This window comes from Sphaeramia orbicularis, chromosome 9 (assembly GCF_902148855.1).
Source record: "Sphaeramia orbicularis chromosome 9, fSphaOr1.1, whole genome shotgun sequence".
NCBI classification, from domain to species: Eukaryota; Metazoa; Chordata; class Actinopteri; order Kurtiformes; family Apogonidae; genus Sphaeramia; species Sphaeramia orbicularis.
The window spans coordinates 51,878,343-51,893,936 of record NC_043965.1 but is presented as its reverse complement, the minus strand read 5'-3'; positions in this window follow the sequence as shown (position 1 = coordinate 51,893,936).

Sequence of the window (15,594 nt, the reverse complement as noted above, 5' to 3'; positions counted from 1 at the left end):
TGTCCCTCCGTGCCCCCCCCCCCCCCCCCATCCCATCTCCGTGTCGGACCTGAGCCGCTCCGTGTTTCCCGTGTTCCGTGTCCGTCTCCCTCACCTTCTATTTCTCCGTTCCTGTCTCTAAATGGTTCTTCTGTAGCTCCATCACATATTGAACTGTCAGACTCTGTCTCCATAATCATCTTTAAGGCTTTTGAAACTGCGCGCGGTTCCTGCACAGTCTGCACTTCCTCATTCAGTGACTGCCGCTGGATGTGTTGCCATGGGATACGGAGACTCCAGTGCAAAAGCGTTTAACCCGGTCCTTCATTTTTCCGAAAAAACTGCTTAACTGTTTGTTTTTGGACTAAGGAAAGTATTTCACATGATCCGCAACACCTCCAACTATAGCATAACAGTGAAAACACGGATTGACGGAAAATCTCGTCATTGGCGAAGAAAGAGTTAAACAGAAATCCACTTGTCACCTCAGAATTCAACAAGAGAGTTAAAGTGCAATGTAAACATCGTTTTGATTCGCGTACGTATGTCGCATAGTTCTTGACGTCTCACATCCCGCTCAGTGCACGCACGTTGATTTGCGTCACAGCTGATTTGCTTTTTGGACTGACCAATGAGGAGAGGGTCTCAGCTCACGGTCACAGACAGCAGGAGCAGGGTTTCTGTGCAGTGCAATAGCTCCGGACAGCGGACAGTTTCATTTATAAGCAAAAGATAACCAGATATTTTCGTTATGCCCGAGCTACCCAGGGCCCTTCAGACATCGCGGGCCCCTGGGCAATTGCCCAGTTGCCCATATGGTTAATCCGGGCTTGGAAGAAATGATTAAATTTTGGTGGTGATCGGGGGTGGGGGGGCCCACGGGGGGGCCCATTTCCAACAAACCCTGAAAATTTCATCAAAATCTGTCCATAACTTTTTGAGTTATGTTGCACCCTAACGGACAGACAAACAGACAGACAGACAGACAGACAAACAAACAAACAAACAAACAAACACTGGCAAAAACATAACCTCCTTGGCGTCGGGGGGGGGGGGGGGGGGGGGGGGGGGGGCACAGGGGGGGCCACTGATCAGCCTTGGTGGAGGTCTGCGCTCTCCGAGTGCTTCTAGTTCATACTGTAATATACGGCCGGACTGAGACTCATTTTCAGCCCTGGAGTTTCATGCCTCAGACCGGCCCGCTTTAGATCATGACCAATTATTATTAAAATCATGGAATTATAACCTTACATGTTAGGTCTACACACTGTTCTGCAAAGCCTTGTAATTCAGTGTATTTTTACCTCCGCCAAGGAGGTTATGTTTTTGCCAGGGTTTGTTTGTTTGTCTGTTTGTTTGTCTGTCCGTTAGTGTGCAACATAACTCAAAAAGTTAAGGACAGATTTTGATGAAATTTTCAGGGTTTGTTGGAAATGGGATAAGGAAGAAATGATTAAATTTTGGTAGTGATCGGGGGTGGGGGGGGCACTGATCAGCCTTGGCGGAGGTCTGCGCTCTCCGAGTGCTTCTAGTCTAAAATATTTCCGATTCAGTACAAGTAAAGGTTGCTTCACAATGTGGATTTATTTCAACAGTGAGTGCACATCGACATCTCCAACATTATTATTCCTCACAACACAACAATAACAGAATCTATATTTTTGTTCTTATAAGTGTTAACATTTTTCAAACCTTTAAAATGTTTAAAATCAAATAAAAGAATATATAAAAATATTACATAAAAAAATAATACAAAAAATAAAGCTTGCTGCACTTTCTAATAACTCTATCATTTTCGTATCGTCTGCAACCAAAGATTTCCATCACAACTTACTTGCGGTTTGTTCCATCTTTGCTATTGAAAACTTTTGGTATAGTTATATTAGGGGTTTGACCAGGATGATAAGAAAAAACTGTCTGTATAGCCTGTGACTGAGGGCGAGCAAAGCAATCAAAGCTAACAACAGACTCATCTTCATCTGTCTCATTTCTGACTAGTGGTTCAGGGTTGTGCTGCTGAGCTGCTCCTCTGTCATCAGTAGACTCTGCTCTCCCTTTCACACTTCCTCCAGTTTCCCTAGACTCGCCTGCACCTGTATCACAATAAAAAATAATATCTACAGACATTTTGACTTACTTAACCAATTAAGATATTTACATTGGCAAAATATGCAGGCTTATTTAATATTACTTTATGCTATTGCCTTTCAATTGTGGGCTTTGTGTATTTACTGTCTCACTTTTAATGATAAAAATTAAAATAGGTCAGTACTATCGTTTGGGTCTAGAAAGTGGTTTTACTGGAACTAATGCTTGCTTGTTCACACAGTCTGTTCCAACAGCTCATGTTTTCCTTCCATATTGACAGGAGCAATCCCCTCATCACTACTGGCTCCTGGCTCTGCTTCTGACACTAAATCACATTTTAAAAATGGTCATAATTCTCAGCACAAATCTTCTATTTTGCAAAGCCTTGGTGTCAGTTTCATTCATGTAGTGCTGAATCATGGAGCATCTCAACGCACCTTTCATATTGAACAGGCCTACACCATACTCTTCACTGGAGCCTATTTAGTCTAATAATCTTCCCTCTCTGAGCAGTCCTACCTGCCCACTCTGGACTTGTGGGCTCATGGCTGGTGTCTAGTGCTGGATCTGCTTTTTGACTCTGAGGAGCTACAAGACAAAGTTTCCCAGTTATGTGGCGTTGCATCATACTATTATTTAAATTGCATAACGTTATGTTACACGCCACAATGCCACACAATTCATTGACTCGATAATTAACTAACTTTAAAGGTGGTTTACCCATTTCATCGTCCTCATTAGTTGTTTCCAACCAGGAGGTCGTTTTTATGAAAAAGTTGCAGATTTTGGCACATTTGGCTGCATTTGCTTCAAGAGCTTTCCTCTTTTTAATTCTTGCTTCTCTGCGCCACCCTGGCTCTTTCTATTATCCATGTTTCAAACAGCAAACACAGCTGACCATCCACAGCCTACAGAGCAGAGATCGTATATGCTCCACAGCTACAGTAAAGAGCTACTAGCCGTATGCAAGGACAGATTACGCCAGGTCACGGTGCGTCTGCGTCTGCTTGCTAGTAGAGGGGTGGGGCCCAGGAACAGCGGTTGCAGTTTATGTGATCAACCCAGTGCTATGACTGAACCCCCCACCCCCCCAAATAAATAAATGAATAAATAAATAAATAAATAAATAAATAAATAAATAAAAGTGAACTCCGGCCCTCGCGGCCTAAATATTATACCGGCCCACCGGGAATTGTCCCGGTCCTCCCAATTACCCAGTCCGGGCCTGCTGTAATAGATATTGTAATTAAACTGCACTTTACTGACTTAATTTGCAAGGTCTTTTCATATAATTTTGTGTTACAGGATCAGGATTATAAAATTATGACATAGAGCCAAAAATGTTTTCCTTCAACGAATGCAATCCACTCATACTCTGCTTATAAGATGTTTCTTAAATACTTGTTATACGCTGTAATATATTCACTGTGAATGTGTTCTCCAGCCATTGCCTACCAAGGCTGTATTTCATCTAAAATTATTCTCTAACTTTTTGTGGCATAGAATAAAGTGGTGGCATGTGCAGTCCATCTCCTTTGCCCTAGGAATACTACCTTTAGACCTAGGGTTGACCCTCCGCAAGACGAAGCAATTTGAAAGTAAATTCTCTGAAATCCTGGCTTTGCAACTATAACTACTCTTGGAAGGTCCTGATATACCTGTTTTAAACAATGAAACAAATGAATACATGCAGTTAATGAGTGAATGAGTAAGAAAAACATAGCAATGACTTTGTGCAGAAACAGTGAGTCCTTATTCAAAGCACCAGTCGTCACAATCTTTCATCAAGAGTTTTTTCCAGTAGACATCCATTATAGCATTAGGCGAGATCTCATCATCATGCACCAGGTGGATGATTTCAATTTTCCTTAGACAATGCAGGCTGTCTACCACTGCAGAAGAAAAACAATACACCCAATTAGATCAGAAAAGGTTAATTGACTTGAATCGATTACAAAAAATAGTCGATTAACGTTTTCCTGAATCAAAGCTTCGTTTCCTTAATTTCACAGCCACTAAACATTGGTTCCATTGTTGTGTTTCACACAGACACATATTGTGACGCACATGACGCCAGGATCAAAACAAAGTTGTATGTTAGTTCCATGTTAAGTTGTTAGTAAGTTGGATCCAAATGTGTTGAAGACTGCGGTGCATATATTGTTTGTAGGTGTCATTTGACTTGTTTATATCTGTAGATATTTTTTATATATACTTTTATACTGTTGTTATTGTTATTTCTATATAGATATTTTTCTATATATTCTTTTACTTTTATACTTTTTGTGGTTGTTGTTTCAGCTGGTTCTGGAATAAAGGACAAGTTATTTGTCATTTTCTGACATGTCTGTTTCACATTTTCACAATTTTTTTGCAGATTCAAATAATTGTTTATGGAAGAAAATAATCAATAGATTAATCAATTACAAAATAATCGATAACTGCAATGCTACACTAACTCTTTACATGCTAAGTTCTGTGTTATAAATGCACAACTACACACACCGAAGACTGTGGTGGCATGAATGTTCAGAGAAACCTCAGGTAGGAGACATTTGAAGGGGGGGGTGATTAAATATTGACAGAAAAAATGTCAAAGTTCAGTGTCCACCTGCGTTCTTTATTTGTATGAGTCAAAGGCAGAGTGTATGCCGAGCTAAGACTGGCTTTAAGAATGTCATCAAACAGGAACAACTGACCTGGTGTCTGTGCAGAGCTGGTGTTGTATCGCTGAAGCTCCTCAACAGAATGTGTCTGGGCCGAGTTTTCTTCTGTCTCAATGTTCAATAAATAATGAGACAAAGGTTTTTCTTCAAATGTCACCTTTGAAATCAACACATAGTTTATTAGAGATATTTTCAACACCGCTCACATGTGTTTTTTCACAATGAGTCATTAATGAGATGGTGGGTGGTGTCCAAGTGGTAGAAGTAATGTCCAGTGTGGGGATATGTGACACCTCAGACATGACTTTAAGAAATAGTATGGACCAACGAGCCATTATAGCTCTATGCTATTTTTAATTTTGTCAGAAGGAACAGAGGCTGTACAGTGAACTCAATAATTTACAGCCTGGTGGTGTGTCTTGGCTCATCTCCATTGACCCCCTACTGGCAGACTAGGAAACAGTGAAGACATCAACACATTAGGAAGTAAAACAGTGGTTGGGAGCAGATTGGATAGCCACAAAAATAACCTCAGATTAATAATTAAAACAAAAATCAACTGTATGGTGCCTTGAAACATTGAGGAATTCCTAAAGGAACTTTTTTAAGGTTGGGTGGTATTTTCTTCAACAGAAACATGATACACGCTGACATCTTGAAAGCACAAACTAAAAACGGCTTAATCTTTGAAACCTGCTTCCTTACTCAGATGAATTTACCAGACCCCAAATTACTTTGGAATTTGGAAAAATAAGCTTTAAATTGAAATTTCTCCAATCGTGCCCCATTTTAACTTATTTTAATCCATACATGTAACTGTGTTTTACATTTTTACTATCTTCATTTTCTATTCAAATTATCTTCCACAAACAAAACTATTTTCAAAAGCATTTGCATGGTTTTAGGCTGATTGTTGGTATTGCCTTTCTTTTAGGTATTCCTTCACTGGGTTTTGAATTTTACTGAAATAAGAGTCTCCCAAACTATTGCTTATTTCCTCCTAATTTATTTTGTTCAAAGGTGATATGTACAGCAAGTTAGTTTATTTATTGTTAAAAGGCAGAATTGTATTAAAAAATGTTTCAAATTTCATTCAGTTATAATGTCCTGAGACCTGTCCTGAGGATTAGGCTTTTTTATTTGTGTCAGTGTGTTGTTTTCTTTGGTCTCAGAACTGACTTGTGACATATTTGCTGGTTGGGGAGCATCCTGCAGAAGCCTGCTGTCTTTCTTCTTTAGGACATCAGTTTGTATGGGAGCCTTGTTGACCTGTGTTGGTGAAGTAAACAGGGGTTCTGAGCCCTCTCAGACCCTTCAGGCCAGCCTGTGTCACTGGAGTGTGGCTTTTCTCTCTCTGATTGTCTCTATTACAGCTGTGAGATTGTCTGCCTGTGGAAAAGGCAAGACTGGACATCGGATTGGCACATCTATCTGGCTGCTGTTGGCTGGTAGGCTGAGTGAGCAACGTGGTCTTCATGGTCACATATGCTTCCACCAACTCCATTTGTCTTTGAAGGAGCCTCACCAGGTCCCTTTGGCGTGAAATGAGGGAGTTGAGCTTACATCTTAGGAGATACTGGAAAGGGGGGCTAGATACCTTCCTGCACAAGAATTAAACAGTGCTGCTGTTATTTAGGTAAGTGATGTTCTGGCACAATAACAATATTAACCTTTAGTGTAAGAGTGAAGTCTTTCCAACATCTGTTAACAACATAGACCAGGGACACAGTAATGGACAGTGACACTGAAGGAAAAAAACAGGAACATTGAACAGTTGGGTCTATCAAACCAACAATGAAACACAAAACAATGAAAACACAAGTAAATAATACATATATAATATGCTATTTCATTCTATTTTTGTGTTTATCTTAGACCAAGCCCTTCCCAGGCTCAAGCTAAGCCACATAATTCACCTTCTAAATCATTTGCTCGGTATTGGCAGAGCTACTGTTTACGAATGCAAGCAGTGCATGATGAAATTAAGAGAAATGTCCTGCTTAACACCATATTTTTATACCATGTTTAGGAAGAAAAAAGTACGCGTGAACTAGGGATGCAAATTATCGATTAATCCATTAATCATTAGTTGGTTGACCTTATCAATCGATTAACAATTAATTGATAAGCGGCGATTTTCCTGAGAACCTGAATTTCTCTTTCAATACTGTCTATAAGAATAAAAGCTAAATATTGTTTATATACTACATGAAAAAAGCATGTCATATTCCTTAATGATTGATTTATTGTACCATTGGATACAGTCAGTGTTTCCTGTGGAATTCATCTGTTGATGTGGTGGTGTGTAATGGGGAGGGGGGGGGGGGGGGGTGCACGTACGTGTGTTTCGTCGGTGGTGGTGGGGGTACTCGGCCGTACCCGCACACTTCGGCTGGGGGATGTGTGCGTGTTGGTTGGTAACCGCGTGCGTGCGTCACTTTCTGTCCTACTTACAATACTATGGGGGAACGGGGCAGTGCAGTCCGTGCCCCTGCAGAAGTGAAAGTGAAACTTTTCGCTCATTTATCTTTTTCCTACCTCCTAAGCTTCGCAAATGCTCGACATGCCTGTGCCCCCGATCAGGAGCCTGGAGGATGTTTTCAACTTGTGTCTCACTGACTGTGGACTAGACCAGGAAAACGCTCCGATCCGATACCGACCCCACATTTGTAAGTGTATTTAGGCGGGGGTGTACCGCTCCCACAAACAGACCAGCTGGTCTGTGTTTTGCCCCACCTTGTCCCTAAAGTGATTCTAACTCATCAACGCCAAGATATGGTTCGATCACCGGCTGTCCCAGCTACAGCGTTGCAGTGCGGACAAACCGGCAGCCTTCAGACAGGTGTGGACAGTTGGAAAAGGGCAATTGATCGAAAATTAGTAATTTAATCGAGCACATTCTTATCGACAATTAATTGATAGACGATTAATTGTTTACATCCCTAGTGTGAACCTAAACTAAACAGCCGCAACAATCATTCACTAAAGCCACTTTTACACAGAGATCTTGGAAAAAAGTCGAAATGGTGATTGCACCTTTTTTCCACCATTGACCGACATTCACAGCCAAGCCAAAGGAGTAACAGAGGTGAGACAGGCTGGACTTTTACACAGCAGACCTGCATTCCAGAATCAATGGGGTGGTACACATATGGAGACACTGGCATGGATTCTGCGGCAGCTGCCCCAGGTGCCGGTCCTGTGGCTTTGTGCCACGGATGAAAATGGCATGTAGCCGCAGCACCAGTGGCATGTAGCCGTGACATCCGCGGCCTCCCTGGCACGAAGCCACAGCGGCATCCCCGGCACGTAGCCACGGCGGCATCCCTGGCACGTAACCGCAACAGCATCCCTGGCACACCGGGCGGCTGCCGCAGAATCCATGCCAATACCTCGATATGCGCCCGCTGTCTCTCAGGCGCCGTTATCAGAACGTCACACCTTGTTGCAGAATGAGAGATGCTCCTTTTCCATAGTGTTCCGGAATCATGATTCCACCTTTATCATGGCTCTGTTACTACCTCCAGAGGCGTTACAAAGCCGCAATAAACGTGGGACCAAATGATCCCACCATTTCGTTTACACAGACGTCGTCCCGAAATAAAGGGGAAATATTCCTGTAACAGAAGTGCTGTGTAAAAGGGGCTTAACTTTTACACTTTTCCTATGATATTTGCATTTGAAGCTTTGTTGTGTCTAAAATGAGTCCCATGTTCTCTCAATCACTACTGCCTATGTACTTTGACTCATACGAGAGGAAAAAATGCAATGTGTGGTTGTTTAAACTTTACACATGTACAGCAATTATGTTTTCCCACATTCTATTAGCTTTTGCATATCAGCAGCTCAATGTACATTACAACTTGAGTCTTTATAACACATGACAGGTGGTCATTAATGAACACATCTATAGAAAGACTTTGAAATTGACATTCAATATTTAGGAGCTATAATTTACAAAAAGTAATGAGTATTAATATCATCTTCATCTATTTGGCCTAGTTCTGTTGCAGATTATATCTCAACCCATATCTTAGCATTTGCAGAGACTGTAATAGGTAATAATCAAAGTTATTAATTTGTCCTTCATGTCTACACATCATCACACACTAAGGTTCTGTTTATGAAATGAAATACTTTGTGTTTGTCTCATGTGTTGATCAGACTTGTGATAAAACGTCTATCAAGTTTGAGATTGACTGCACTTTAACTCTGTCACTAACACTAGTGAATTAGTAATTACCTAGACATGTCTTTTGAATGTGGGATGAGTCTTAATGTAGAGTTATCTCATCACCGTTACAACTGGAATTTAGGATTGTTTTTTCTTCAGGCGTGGTTTGTTTAAGAAGGCTGTTGTGGGGTTGTGGAGCTCAAACCCAGAGAGTGAGTCACTCAACCAACTTAGCTAGCCAGGCTACTTTTAGGTTTATGAAGGTGTAAATTTCCTAATTTGAATAAACAATATTATTCCATGGTATATTATATTTTTTCATTGAGAACTAGCTTACATTTTCACTCCACTAAATATCCAGAAATTCAGGTCAGAAAAGTATTGGTTTATGGGGAAATGCACCAGGCAATTAGCAAACACAGTACCAACATTAGTACTAGTGAGACCACAGTTAAAGAGGTCCTGAAACAATAAATATTGCGTTTTATTTTATCTGCACCTGGGTTAATAAATTGCACTTCAATTAAACTTTTGATTCACTTGAATTTAATCAGAAAACTAAATTGTTTTACATTTTATCACCAGCAGGGTGCAACCCACTTGAAACAAGCTAACCGATGACTTCATTTAGTGGGTTCATCTCTGCTGTTCGCTTCTTTACCAGCAGCTGTCACTGAAGTGAATAGATGATGGTTTAAATAGCTGTAGCGCATTTTTTTTTTTGACATGCACCTGTAAATGACAATAGCAAGAGCAAGTAGATAACCACTAACATGCTAATTAGTAACAAGTGAATGATTAATATGTGTAGCTTAATGTTATCATTGAAAAAACACATTAGAAACAAATTATTGCCCAAGCAGAGCGATGTTGTTTAGGGAAATCATGAGAACTTGCATTACTTTGTTCCCACACTCACCGGAATGTCTGGGTGAGGCAATCCTTCTCCAGGTACTGTTTGGTAAGGACCTCAGCCAGCAAATTGTGGGTCTGTATTAAAACAGTATAATATCTACCTGAAAAACAGGAAGAACATTTGCATGGATGCACACTGTTTAAAACCACAAATTGGCTAATGTCTCCTATCTCTAATAAACAAAAATGAGTATAGTTATTGATCTCTTTTCTAATGATTTGTCAGCTTAGGAAAAGTTTCAGTTCTCTGGTTATACTGATGGAGACAGTTCTCATACCTGCATTCTCTGCTCCCAACACCGGGCAAAGTGACAGTTCTGTTTGATTTGTATCCACTTTCCTCAAAACCGCTGCAAAGTCCTTTGAACCACACAACAATAAATAATGAATGGGTGACTAATCAGTGAGTATTGCTGTGTGTCAAAGTCTCAACCAGAGCAGTTTTCATAAAGGGAAGCACTATATGTAATGACTGGGCATGTGCTCTAAATTGTTAGAAAAGAGCTTTTTGTTTCTGTTCACCTAATCCAGCTTCAGCTGATACTAATGCCCATTTGGGTTTCAAGATATTCAAAGGGCTCTCACATTATCAGTAATGGTGTCTTTCTTTCTCCAGTGAATGTCACCAGGCTCTCTGGCTCTGTCTCTGTCACCTGATTCTCTGAATCGCACATTAGCAGTGTCACTGGTGCTGGGTCTGACGCTGCTCTGATAATTGGATGATTTGCCACCTGAAAGAATTGTGGAATCAGACTTTGTAAGTGCAACACCAAAAACATGTAATGATTTAAAAACTTCAAACAGACAGTGACCCCCCACCTTTGGAAACTTTGTCTTGACAAAATAGCTAGGGAGGGAGAGAGGAGAGTTGGAGGGGTATTTCTTAAGCCAAGATTCAGAGATCGCACTTTGTAGTGCAACAACTTTAGGAGGAGACTAATGTTTATGATGTTTAAATGTACTAGTCCAAGGCTTTTATGATTACAAAAACAGAATGTATAGAATTGTTTGCAGAGGTAATAAAGTGAGCAATTGGATTGGCCAGGAATGAGGTGAATATTCCCTGATATCAGCAGCAAAAAGGATAATAAGGTATTTCCGTCACTGAGGTTCTTCTTAGTGATCCTGCCAGGATGGAGGGGCCAGATGGTCACGCATGGAGGTGGGTCACTGATTATGTGCTTTTCTGCAACAGGAACTGGCAATCTAGAACATGTACCTTGTATCATAGATTCCCAGAAATATTAGGGGATGTGTTGCCTTCTGTTGACAAGTTAAACCTTGGTAATCACTAAAGATAAAGATCCTAAGCACAGCTCCAAGTCTTGGTTAAGCTTGGTTAAGAAAAAGATCCTGGAAAGTCCTGGAATGTCCTTCTCAGTCACCAGATTTAAAACCAAATGAAATTCTTTGTTCGGATTTAAATAATACAGTTTCAGCACAGGAACCATTAAACATCAAAGAGTTAGAGGCTTTTGCACGTGAACAATAGGCAAAGAATCCAACCAAGAGGCTGTTTGTTAGAAGTTATAAAAGCTAAAGGATGCTCCACCAAGTACTGAAGCTGGGGGTTTAATAATACTGCACATGCACGTGTTAAAAGAACTCCATTTTTCATTTGAACACCATTCATTCATTCATTATCTGACCTCGCTTTATCCTCACTAGGGTCACGGGGGTCGCTTGGAGCCTATCCCAGCTACTTACAGGTGAAGGCGGGGTACACCTTTGACATTTCGCCAGTTCATCGCAGGGCTGACATATAGAGACAGACAATCACTCTCACATTCACACCTATGGGCAATTTAGATTAACCAAATAACCTATCAGTGCATGTCTTTGGATTGTGGGAGGAAGCCGGAGGACCCGGAGAACATGCAAACTCCACACAGAAAGGTCCCACCCCCCATCGACAGGTGTTGCTGTGAGGCACGAGTGCTAACCACTGCACCACCGTGTCACCCCATTTTGGAACATTTGAACACCAGTTAGATCAAATTCTCTTGTCACAATAACAAATATGTATCAATGAATATTTTTTGTGGTTTCATGAGGTTTTTGTCATTTATTGTCATTATCTTTCATCCACCTCACCATTAAGTCTTTTGAAGTGAGGTACCGACCTAACTTACAATAACCACCGAAAGTTATCTGCAGTAGCTGAGGTTTATAAATCACATTGGGGTGTGGTTCTCATATTGCTTCCAAATTTCAAACAAACCTTTTAAGGTGTGTTTTGGAGACAAATGATGTTTAATATCTAGTTGTAAAGAATGTTACACTAACCCTCCAAATCCTATTTAGTGTGTGCCAAACTAAAAGACACACTTTCAACAGTCTTTCTCTATACTGAAAATGACAAGGCACAGTTATGCTGTCTGGTTAGAAACATTCAAGGTAGCTCAGTTATTTGATTATACTCACAACGGGACTCACATATCTCAGTGGGAGGCTGGAATGCAGAGAGCAGCTCTTTGATTGTCTCCTCTTTAGTCACATCCAGTGCACTGAGGCCACCTAGACTCTTATCAGTGTGGTTTGAGCCACACTGAAGAAGACACTTTACTACCTACACCACACACAACGCACACTTAGAAGAAATGACAATAGTTTACAATCCACATCCTTGTGTACAGAGACAAACATTTTCTAACCTTGCCTCTGTACACCACCACAGTAGATTTGAAAGCAATCAATATATGTAAAAGTGAACTTTAAGCTTTAATTCAAGGAGTTTAACAAAAATATCACAAGCATTTTAAATGCAGTCCCTCCATTTTTAGAAGCTGAAACGTAATTGAGATTGAAAAGCAGCTCCATATCCAGAGCTGTCCCTGTTCACTGGTTATTCTTTGACAAAGTAAGCAGATAAAAAATTTGGAGATTATTCCAAATGTTGAATTTACATTTGGTAGCTGTTCACTGAAATTACGAATATGAGGTCCAAAGAGATGTCAATACAAATGAAGGAGGTTGTCATTTTGAAAAAAACAAAATCAGAAATCTATCAGAGACACATCTGAGGAGGAAAGTGTGACATCAAAGTCTGCAATCAAGAGACACTGTCATGAATGTAAATACAGAGAGTTAACAGTAAAGTGAAAACAACTGGTAACACTCAAGAATTGTAACAGATGTGTTGTATGGTTTAGTATTTTCTTGTTGAAATTTGCAATGCCTTCCCTGAGATTCTGCCTTAATGAGATCCACTTTTAACTAGTTAGAAAATGTTCCTCCAGCTTTTTATTATGTATGATGTCTGTTGTACTCAACCCAACTTTTTGGAGATATATTACCCCCATCTAATTAGATGAGAATGAGATCTGTAAGTCATTGCATTCTATTTTATGTACATTTTACACCACGTCACTACCTGCAACTTTTTTGGATTGGGATTGTATTTGGCAAAGGAAACCCAGAGATCTCAGTCAACAGTGGTTCATTTTCAATGCTCTTGTACTCACTTGAAATATTTTTATTCTTCTCACTGTAATTCTTCACAGACAACATTAACAGCTGCATGTCTACAACCACTACAAAAATATGTTGCATTCAGATGTTACACAATCAATTGTGACCTGTCTGACTATAGTTAAGACAGCAAGGTTCTAAAATGTTGAAAACTACTGACTACAAAAAGATCAATATTCAGTGTTCAGTCAAACACAGTCATTAGTTGTCAAATATGACTGTAAAGGAATAAAAAAAAAAAAAGGAAGTACACAGTATTTTTGTACTTTGTTTGTATTTGTACATTATTTTATTGTACTGAAACTTATTCTAGTATTGAAGTAAGTAATTTGTTATTTTTAAATAAATTCTGATGGAGGCAGCATTTTACCAGAATGTTGTGCTGTTGATGTCCAGTGTCAAACTCGAGAAACTGGTCATGTATAGGTATGTATGCAACATGATACATATGGTACAAGCCTTATTGACAGGGAACTGAAGCCCTCTAATTTTGAAGCTGGCCTGTGAGCGTGCATAAATGCATTTATTTGTTTCTCAAGTGCTTAACGTGTGCACTGTATGTTTTTAATAATTCGTGCATAAAAGAGAGTTGTGGATAATGTGATTAACTTACTTAACTTATCTTTTTGAAATGGCGGATTTGACTAGTTTGTTAGGAGGTTTCATGTGTATTTGCACATGAGTCATAAATAAAGCCTACAGTGAATGTGATTATGTTTTGTAATTGTTAAAATGACTGGGAAACTGTACTAGAAAAACTGAGAAACCATCATTTTCAGCTTAAACCAAGTGTTAACACTGTGAGCATGGGAAGAGCACATATAGTAATAAAACAGAATTAGACCAGCTTAATAGGCTTAGTGTCATTTCTGACAGTATCAGTTAGAGTAAGGTTTTAGTGCTGTAGTCATTCTCAATACACAGGGTGTCCACAAATTCTCATTACAAAAGCAGTTGATGAGATATGTTAATCAGATTTGTTCTATATACTCTGGGGTTATCAAAGTTTTTAATTACATTGTGGGATCACGTGCAATCAAATCATTGGTCCATTTTTCTTCAACGAGAGATCAATTACTGCAGATGTTTACCATGACCTTTTGATATTATATCAAGTTTTTGCTATTGCATCCCACTAAAAGCCCCTAAATGTTGGAACCTCCAAGGTCTGCTTTATTATTTTTATTCTATCAAACCTTTATTTAACCATATAGAGTTCCATTGAGATAGAGATTTCTTAGAGGTCAGCAGCACACACAATGAAAGAATACAGGTTTAAAATGCAGGTAATAATAAATTCAAATAAACAATAACTTAGTAATAGTCCACTGGACCTTGAAGCCTCATTGCGTCACCTCATAATGTCCACAATCAACAGCGCCATGTAAGGGTGTGTCACCATCAACATTTCTGGTGCCAACATTTGCTCCAGCTTTCAAAAGCTCCTTGACCACGGCCACATTACCCGACACACAGGCTACATGGAGGGCGGTCCAGCCTGTCAATTCATGTCAAAAAGTCAAGTTTTGCACATTCTATTACTATTACAAATACTTAAAGGAAAAATTTACAAAATTACAAACGTGCAAGTAATTAGTCTGATCTCCTATGAACCTGAATAATCCTCTGTGTTGACATCGATTGCAGCTTGGATGAGGGCTTTGACTTTTACCAGATCATTTTTCTTACAAGCTAAGTGAAGAATAATTTCTCCTGTTGCATTTCTCTTATTCAGGCTCCTGGGTTGTCTGGGTAGTACTGTTTTTGAGGCTTCAAACAGATTCAAACAGAAAATAAGCAAACGTCAGATAACATTTCCAGTTTTGGTATAACTTATGTTACATCAGTGTTTACTGCATCATTACCTGACTGAGATGATGATTCAGTGCAGCCTATTGAAAATTGTGCACAACTTCCATTCCCTGGATCACTTGGTTTCAGCTTTTTATTTTTCCCCTTTCTTTTCCGTTTATTTTTAGCACTTCTCTCCTCAACTTTCTCAACATTTAGTCTCGTATTATCAGGCAGTAAGATTCCTGACTCACTGTCTGATGATGCATCGCCATCTCTCTCACATCCCTGATCACAGTGGTCAGTCATCTTCAAAGTGCCACCTGAAGACAGAAATGCATTTACAGAAATGACATCAGAAAAAAAGCATCCAAACATGAGGAAATGTGTTACCTCCTTGACTGCATTATTCGGCTCTACTTTTTATGAGTTAGCCTTTTATAACATGAATATTACCACATTCCGTTCCACTATGACTGTTGATCATTTAGAAGTCTGTTTGAGACTGGC